General features: G+C 37.3%; 1 long non-coding RNA gene across 1 annotated transcript; it reads right to left on the bottom strand.

Annotated features, from left to right (window-relative positions):
• Window positions 1–6,915: 6,915 nt before the first annotated feature.
• LOC131632687 (uncharacterized) lies at window positions 6,916–8,563 on the bottom strand. The gene is made up of 3 exons (XR_009293080.1): window positions 8,208–8,563; window positions 7,813–8,125; window positions 6,916–7,185 (listed from the first exon to the last, which is right to left on the bottom strand). It is a non-coding gene; the product is annotated as an uncharacterized LOC131632687 (long non-coding RNA).
• Between the last annotated feature and the right edge of the window lie 672 nt (window positions 8,564–9,235).

The raw sequence follows: 9,235 nt of genomic DNA, 5'->3' as shown, positions 1-9,235 counted from the left end.
AAAGTGTCTTCGGAGATACATTCTGAAATCACTTTTTTTTTTTAAAAAATGTGTCTTCGAAGATTCATCTCCGAAGTATTTTGAGGTTTTACTAAAACGCAACAGCCACCACCACTTCTCACATTTTCTTCAAAACACAAATTTCCTTCTTCAAACCCATTGCTACTAGGTCCAATCAAGGCACATTTTCCATTCAAGTTCCAATCCAAGACTCAAAGCTCCATTCAAGTGGTACTCAAAGCTTTCAAAAATTGTAAGTTTCCACAATTTCCAACTCTAACTTCAAATGTTATTAGGGCTGTTAGAAGTTAGGCTAATGGTGTAGGTTTAAGTTAGTGATGCTCAATGATAGTGTTTATATGATAAAAAATGGATTTTGTATGAGTTATGGCAAGAAATGGAAACTGTCAAAAAATAGATGTCGCAGGTAATTTCAGAAGTGAATCTCCGAAAATACATCTAACAAGATTCGGATATGCACTTCCGAAATTGGCTCTAAACTATTGTTTTTTTTTAATTTTCACTTTTTATGTTCACTTTATCCATGTATTTTCACTTTGCTTGCACCTTTGTGCTATGATACTTGATTCTTAATCTCACACTGCTTGTACGACACGTATATGTTTTAATTTTCAAATCTTTGAGTGATGTTTCTAATTTTTTCAAGAAAATGAGTGACAATGCACCGATCAATCAACTTAGACAAGAGAGGCAGACACAAACAGCCTCAGCTCGGCGCGAGAGAGCCCACAGTAAGGAGTGACTCGGGGACAGGGACGAGTCCGAGTCATAGTCCAGATGGATGAGGCGCCTGTAGGATCCTCATCTGCACCGAGGAGTGGTTGTCTCGGGCGTCTTTCTCTCATGAGGTTATTCGGAAGGAGGGGGAGGAGGCATGTGAGGAGGAGGTGGTACTTGAGGTTCACCCTGAGCACGACGATGATGGTCGGTACGATGCTCAGGACGCATAGGATGACGGCTACCCTGGTGAGCCTTCAGACATGTTTGCCTTGATATACTATCATGACCATGACGCTTGACATATTTGGGACGGAAAGGTTGTTTTTTATTTCACTTTCTAAAATTACATAGTTGAAATGAATTCAAACGATTTAACTAACATTGTTGTTTTTTTTATTGTGACAGGAACGGTCGCCCATAAAATATGTGAATCATTCGCGGAAAATATTTGATCTGTTTAAACCACAGACTCACTGGTTTAATGATATTCTAGCTGGATTCGGTCTTGGCGGGTTATGCATGACTGGATATAGTACCATTAGCCACGACATACAAGGGGCATTTGCGGAAAGGTGACACAAGGAGACATCTTCTTTCCACTTTCCTGTTGGGGAGTTGACGATCACCCTCCACGATGTGGCTTCTCTTCTCCACCTGCCGATTAGAGGAAGGTTATCGAACCATTCTCGGATACAACAGGTTGAGGCCATCGAGTGGATGGTGGATTATCTGGGTATGGACCCGAACTTGGCCGATTTTTATTGAATGTCGACGAATGAGGCACATATTCGATTTTCCATCCTAAAGGAGATTTATGAGCACCACTTGGTGGCGGAAGCGGAGTCCGAGGAGGAGGGTGATGGTGTTTTTGTTGAGTACCACCGAGCTTGCGTATTGTTGTGTTGGTTCATGTTCTTGGTTGGCACGTCCCTCTTTGTGGACAAAAGTGCAACCTACGTGGACATGACATACCTCAGGTATTTTATTGATTTGACTACAGTTCACAAGTGGAACTGGGGGCGCTATTCTGGTATACTTGTACCAGAAGTTGAGTGAAGCGTGCAACTAGAGGACCAGACAGTTGATTGGCTCTTGCATACTCCTCATGGTACATTTATTTTTAATTATATCACATTTAATATGTTATTTGTTAACATGTACTAACATATTATCGTATTTGTGTTTTAGAGCTGGATTATCTCTTACTTCCACTGCATCCATGGCTACGATCCTGATCCGTTATACACTGACGCCATGCCCAGGGCTGCACGATACATCCTTTAAAGGGGGGATAACAAAGTGGGGACATATCGTGTATACCTCGACTACGCTTCTCACGATGACATCAACTGGACGCCCTTCAGTGGTTACGGTGATGTTGTCCCATTTGTCTGCATCGCATTATACTCCGGATGGTTGGCATGTGGGGCCCACACTAGGGTCAGATATCTGCCAGAGCGGTGCATGAGACAGTTTGGGCGTGTGTAAATGATATCGAGATCTCCATTTAAAGTTGCTTCTGACACCCGTTACCCGCCGAGATCTCACTGCTATATTTGAGGATTGAGCGCATAATCTAATCCCGGAGGAGTATCGGCTTATGCGGGCCACCCAGAGCTGGCACTGTGTATATGGGTACGTGACATGGTTTTATCAAGTGTCACATTCTATCATGACACCCGATGCTCTAAGATATCCACCTAGGCCAGCGCACGAGGAGCTCTTGGAGAACCAACAGGCTGAGGACGACCATGCCATTGTTATCTTGCCAATATACCAGCAGATACAGTTGATTGGGCAGGAGGCACCTGAGAGAGGGATCATTGAGGAGGATGGTTCAGAAGCAGTTGCCATAATGCAGAGGATGGTCAGTGAGGCATCTGGTGCAGCGGCGTATAAGAGGCAGAGGAGGTTGAAGAGAGTTTGCATTAGGCATACTCAGTAGTAGTTGCCTACTTATGTTTTATTTATGACTTTTTTCAGTGTTGTAATATTTAGACATTTTTCACTTGCCAAACAACTATTTTTATTTTTATTTTGACATTTCATTGTTTTATTCTAGTCTACGTATTTTTTATTTATGTTACAATTTGTCGGTCTATAGGAGGTATTTATTTCTGTTACAATGCTCCGAATGTAACAATGTAATGTTGTTGTTTTTAAAAAAGGAAGGGCTCTGAGCATATTTCGAATCTGCATATCCGAAACTCGTTCATGGTATTTTTGGATATGCATATCCGAAGGGTATTTTGGGGGGTTTTATGGGTGTTTTCCACCTTATATGCGTGCATAAAGAAATTCCCATAAAGAATCAAGCAATAAGAAAGCCCACCATGTTGAAAGTGGGTTAAAACTCAGCCCACCACATTGAAAGTGGGTTAGAACTCAAGTTGTCATATCCTCATCAACAAATCATATCTCATCAAAAGAAAATCAAAATAATTAAAAGTCAAAACCAACATCCGAACTAAGGCAAATACTCGACTCGCTATAAGTTCAAGAAGAGGATAAGGTTTTGAAGCCAGTAAAGAAAGGTGCAAAAGTTCACATCCGATCTACTAGAAATCATTTCTAGGCAAAAAAATAAAAAATTTCCTCCGCCTCTTTTGTTGATTTTGTGACTCCCTTATAGATAACATCATTATGAGCTATCCATATTGACCAGACTATAGTGTACCAAATCAAAATATAGCCTTTATACTTAGTCCTACCATCTAAAGAAAGAAAAGACTAAAAAGGTACCATAGAATCATTAGGAATATGAACCTGCCACCACAACCACTTAAATCTAGTCTACCACACAGACACGACAAACTCACAAGTAACACATAGATGGACAATCATCTCAACAAAATGGCCACACATAAAGGACAAACACTAATCTTACTACAAAACCTATATCAAGTCGACTGTTGCACATGTATCTTAGACATCCCACAATTTTTTGAACAAAGTTACATGAACTTTATTATCCTCTCCATGCTTCTCCAAATTTAAATTTGGTTCAAGAGGCAAAGAAGCAGGAGTCAAATAATTTATCATGAATCTCTTGAATATCACTTTGACATACTTCCTTTGATGTAGCACCATACCTTGCATGATAATTTGAAGTTTCATGCCTAAAAAATATGACAAGTTTCCCAGATCTAACATTTCAAATTCCCTCATCATCAACTCTTTAAACTTCAACAAGTTCTCCATGTTATTTCCAATTACCACCAAGTCATTGATATATAAACACGAAATGGTTATATCTTGTGCCACAACCTGAACATAGACACCATTCCCAGACTTGTATTTGACGAATCCCAATTTGATTAAGTATGAGTCGATCTTCTTGTTCCATGCCCTAGGTGCTTATTTGAGACCATAAAGGGATTTATGCTACTTGTACACTTTCCTTACTTCCTCGTGTATAACAAACCCAAGAGTTTGTGTGACACAAACCTCTTCATCTAAAGGACCATTCAAAAATGTCAATTTCACATATAAGTGAAATTTCGACCAACTTTGATTACATGCCAAGGCTACCACCAATTTGACAGTCTTCAATCTTGCAACTAGTGCATATAATTCATAGTAGTTGAATCTTTCTCTTTGTTTTATTTTTCGTAAAACATGTTGCGGTTAGCAAGAGTCGCCACCGACTTTTATTTCATCCAATTAGGAAAGGCAAAAAGAATATGAAAGACCTTTTTAAAGATTTTGAGTTCGGGGGTAGGTTATACAAAGGGAAGATATTAGCACCCTTTGTATCCATGGTTATACATGGGCTCTTAATTGCTTAGCTCACTTGCTTTTGTTTGACTTGTTTGAAAGTGTAGTGTGTATATAGAAAATATTTTGTAAAGCTTTAACTTTGTAATGATTCTTGTATGAATGTATACAAAGTATTTATCTTGAAAATATTTTGAAATATGAGGTGTGAAAAGCATTTGTTGATTTGAATTGTTGTGAGCAATCATTTAAGAGTTACTTACCCCTAATTTGTAAGGTTTTTCATATACTTAAGGCTTTCCTTGAGAGAGAGTATTATCCATACCATTTGTGGATAGGTAGTCCTATCTATTGGATGTGAAGGAACATCGAAGGGTCATCGAATGGTCATAGAAGGCAACATGTATGGATACCTTAGCAATTCAAAGGGACTATCATCATTTTATCGTAGCGTTATCGAGGGACAAGATCATTTTATAGTAGGCAACTTTTGCTAACGTATCCCTACGCTCGAGGGACTTGACCATATAATCGAAAGGCAACAAGAGACAGTTACTCTAAAGGTGAGTGTGTGAGAAGTGTGTTGTATTCAGATATTTATCTTGATTAGGGTTAGCTAACGTTCAGTTCTATCTTGCCATACAATCCTAATTCCTAACAGTTAAATATGTACAGAAAATAAAGTGCAGAATGTAAAGAGCGAAAAATAAAATCCTAAACTATTACAGGGCTTTGGGAGAGATACATTAGAGTAGGTGTGGAAAATAAAACCCTAATTCCTATTACAAACCATAAGCAGTTACATAAATAATAAAATGCGAAAAATAAATCCTAATTAGACTATTACAAACTCGAAGCAATTACATAAAAATTATGAAAACATGCGAATAAATGAATAGTGGGCAATTCAAAAAGTCGAGAAAGTGTTGAGGAAAGGAAGATGAATGGAATTTAGGATTAGAAAAATCAGGGCTTTAGAGATTTAAGTGAAAAACCTAAGTTAATTTATTAATAAATAAGTGAGCCTAATTCTAAATTATGTGCAAAGAAGTAATTAATCAAAATTAAATTCTATGTATAATTATTAAACCTAAAATTAATCTAAACCCTAATTATTAAATTAATTAAAAAATAATTAAAAAAAAAAAGATTAAGTAAAAAAAATCAGTTAATAATTCTAACTATTTTTATATGTTTTTTTTAATGATTTTTATGATTAAAAGGATTTAAATACCTTAATTGAAATTAAAATTAATTAGTTAACATTAATTAAGGAGTAAAAACTAAAAACTAATCCTAACTTCTTTTTTGGTTTTTTTCTTTGTTATTTGATTAATAAAATTGAAAAGAATGGGGGAAAGAAAAAAGGAGGAAAATTAAAAAAAAAAAAAAAAACAATGAGGACACCAGGGTTTAAACCCTGGTCTTGAGGATTACCAGCATACACTCCTTGCCAAACGCGCTGCAATTTTAAGTTGTCAATAAACCAAACAAAATAAGTAAAATAGAGAGAAACGTGTATAGATGGTAGATTCACAACAAGTCAAATTTGGCTCACTATCGTTCACGGGCAACCAATCAGAATCGAAGAGAGAGGACGCTGACTTTGACTGCCCAATGAAACAGCGTCGCGTGTGATACTCCATTATTCATCATCTTCTCCGAATTCACGCCCAGAAATTGCTACGATCCTGCTTCCATTTAGCTACGATTTTCGCTAGGATTCTTCGTAGCAAAATCTAGAAAATTCAAAACTCATATAACAGGTTAAACAAAAGACAAGGAATACCTAGTGTTGCACCCTAAAATTTGCCCATCTAAGTTTATTTCTAACTAGCTTATACATCTCATAATCTCATCCATTAGGTCGTCCCACACACCATGCATTCATTCATCAAGATTATTATTGGGTCATTAAATCAACGAGGGACGGATTAAGGGCATCAGTACAGATTAGGGTTTATTTCCCTATTCATATGGCGTATTGATTGATATTATTATGGTCATCTAATTCATCACTCATCAAGTTATTGTTCCATGCCTTAGGCTTTATTCTTTTGGTCACTTTGTGTACAAGCTATTGTGGAAAGGGTTATTCAAAGTTCATGGTTCAAGTGCAATGATTGGTTTGATACTTCTTATGGAAAATATGCAAGGATTGGATTTAGATTCATTCATCAAGCTTGCAAGACAAAAAAGAAGGGAAAATGTCAAGACTTTGACTTTTGGTCAAAGTCAACCAAGGAAGGTTGAATTTTGGACCAAAGTCAATCTTAAAACCTTTTAGGCTTATCTCCTCATGATGTAGCCAAGTTGCAGATTCAAGAAAGTGTGAGATTCAAATTCAAAGGAAATAATTGAAGGGAAAAGAAGGAATTCAAAAATTTACTACATCATCCCAATTCCACAAAATCCATGTCACTGTACGAGAAATTATTTACAAAAGTATACAAGAAAGAAATCAACCTCTATTCATCACCTCAATTATCAATCCGTTCATCCTTCGTGTATAGACTCACAATCAAATACAAATTGCATACTAGGCTACTGACAGTACATGTTCAAGTTCATTATCTATTACAGATTCCAATCTTATGTACATTATACTAGCTACTGCACTGTACGGAAAGGTTGCTGCTAGACTTTTTCTCATACACTCGACCTCGTCATGCTTTCAAGAGTGTTGTCATGCTATTGCTTTTGCCAACAAAGTTCACCATTCAAAACCTGCATCCAGCTTGCATCATCAAATCAGTACATGCGACTTATCCAAACCAGTTCAGCAAGTGATTAACAAAAAAAAACTGCATAATCAAAAGAAAAACAGCAGCCACTTCATAACATCATTCATTCCAATCAATCCCTGTTATCAATTCAGAATACACAATGCATACAAATGGAAATTGGCCCCTATACAATCCTACAGCCCTCTTTTATATCCCATTCAAACCACCAAATAACCTAACTATAACTAACACCTAACAGTTTATTCTAACCAAACTGTTTCTAACCACTAACTATTACTAATTTCAGTTTCACTTCTAACTTCCTAACAAACCTTCAACAAACCATAACAGAATTTCCAACTGGGTAACTAACTTCTCTAACCAACTTTTTCAACCTATCAGAACCCATTATCAAAACAGAAAATAACCACTTTTATAACAGAATTTCAGACTAGCCTATAACATTTTCTAACAACCTAGGCAATCCCCTAACTGTTCTTAACAAATTCCATAACAGAAAAAAAGGCATAACCGAATCAGTTACGACTTCTAACTAACTGATTTCTAATAGCTTTTAAACAGAAAAATCAGTTACTGATGGAGTATCAAAAGTCAGAAGCAAACTAACCTCAACTGAAACCTTTCCTCAGCCTCTATATATCATCAGCATCTCCACCATTTTGGCTCTCTCCATTCAGACGCCATCTCCCAATCAGAACCATTCAGACGCCATCTCCCATCATTCACCAACTCGACCATTTTCCACCTTCACCCTTCAATCTCCATCATTTCATCATCTTCAACCTTGCTTCATCTCTCAGCCCCTCTTCCTTCTTCACCACCTCTGCAACATTCACCAAATCTCTCTCACTCTTCATACCTCAAACCTCGATTCTTCTTCACCTAACCTTCAATCTTCCTCTATCTTCATCGAGGACAACCTGAAAATTCAAAGAAGAATGGAGTGAAAGAAAACAGAAAAGAGTAATAAACGGTTTCTTCCTCGATTCATCTTCAACTCACCTTCATCCATACTCAAGAACGCAACAACGCAGCATCAATCATCAATCTCCATCGCCATATCAGCAACCTTCAACTCTTCATCAATCCGCTTCAAGATTCGGCGTCACAAAACCGCACCCTCCCGCGACATCACCACCGCAACTTCGTTGGAAGATTCGAGTGGCCGCCGTCACTATTCCAAGTTGGAGAGGAGAGAACTGAGTTCGCGATTGGGACGAAAGAGATTGGAACATAAATTCGAGCTCGGAGAAGAAGATTGAAAGAGTCGGAGCTATCCGTCACCGCCGTTTGATCGGAGAAGAAGGGCAGAACCGCCGCCGCGCCTCGTTTTTGCGAAGAGAGAGACGAGAGTCGAGAGAGGGAGTTCAAAGGTTACATCTGCAGAACCCTAATCCCTTTTAATTTTCAATTCTTTTTTATTTTCCAATTTGATGTTAATAAGTTGATTTAATGTTAATTAGGTAGCTATAATCTGGTTTACTTAAGTTTTAATCTGGATTAGTGAATCTGAATGATGGACCGAAAACATTCTTGGGCCCAAGCTCTTTTGGCAATTTCTGAAAACCAACAATAAACAGTGGGCGGAGTTGCTAATCCACACCCCCCTGTGGTCCATTGCATCTTTTTGACACATAAAAGAAAAATCTGCCAACAAAAACAGTTCTGGGCCAATTGCTACTGGGCCCTACGCCCTGCTATTCGCCACTATAGATTCAGTCTACACCCCCAGTTTCCATTAATATCTTTTAGAGTTTAATTAGATTTTTTGCTATTTCTTGTAGTGATTTAATTGCTAATTTTCTCACTCATTATTAGACTCTAATACATGACTTTTACATATAAAAATAATCACAAAAACATTAGTTTTAGGCTATTTGCTTTTAGTCTTTTACTTGTAATTCAATTTCTCCCATAAAAATCAATATAAAAAATAGTAGTATTTTATTTCATTTTGTACTATATTTTTGACTTGCTACTTCATGCTTGTGTATAATTTTGTGCCAATATATCCTTACTCAATCTTATGA

Source organism: Vicia villosa, unplaced genomic scaffold, assembly GCF_029867415.1.
Source record: "Vicia villosa cultivar HV-30 ecotype Madison, WI unplaced genomic scaffold, Vvil1.0 ctg.000986F_1_1, whole genome shotgun sequence".
In the NCBI taxonomy this organism is placed as follows: Eukaryota; Viridiplantae; Streptophyta; class Magnoliopsida; order Fabales; family Fabaceae; genus Vicia; species Vicia villosa.
Note: the sequence above shows the minus strand (reverse complement) of the source record. Positions and strands in the feature narration are given on the sequence as shown.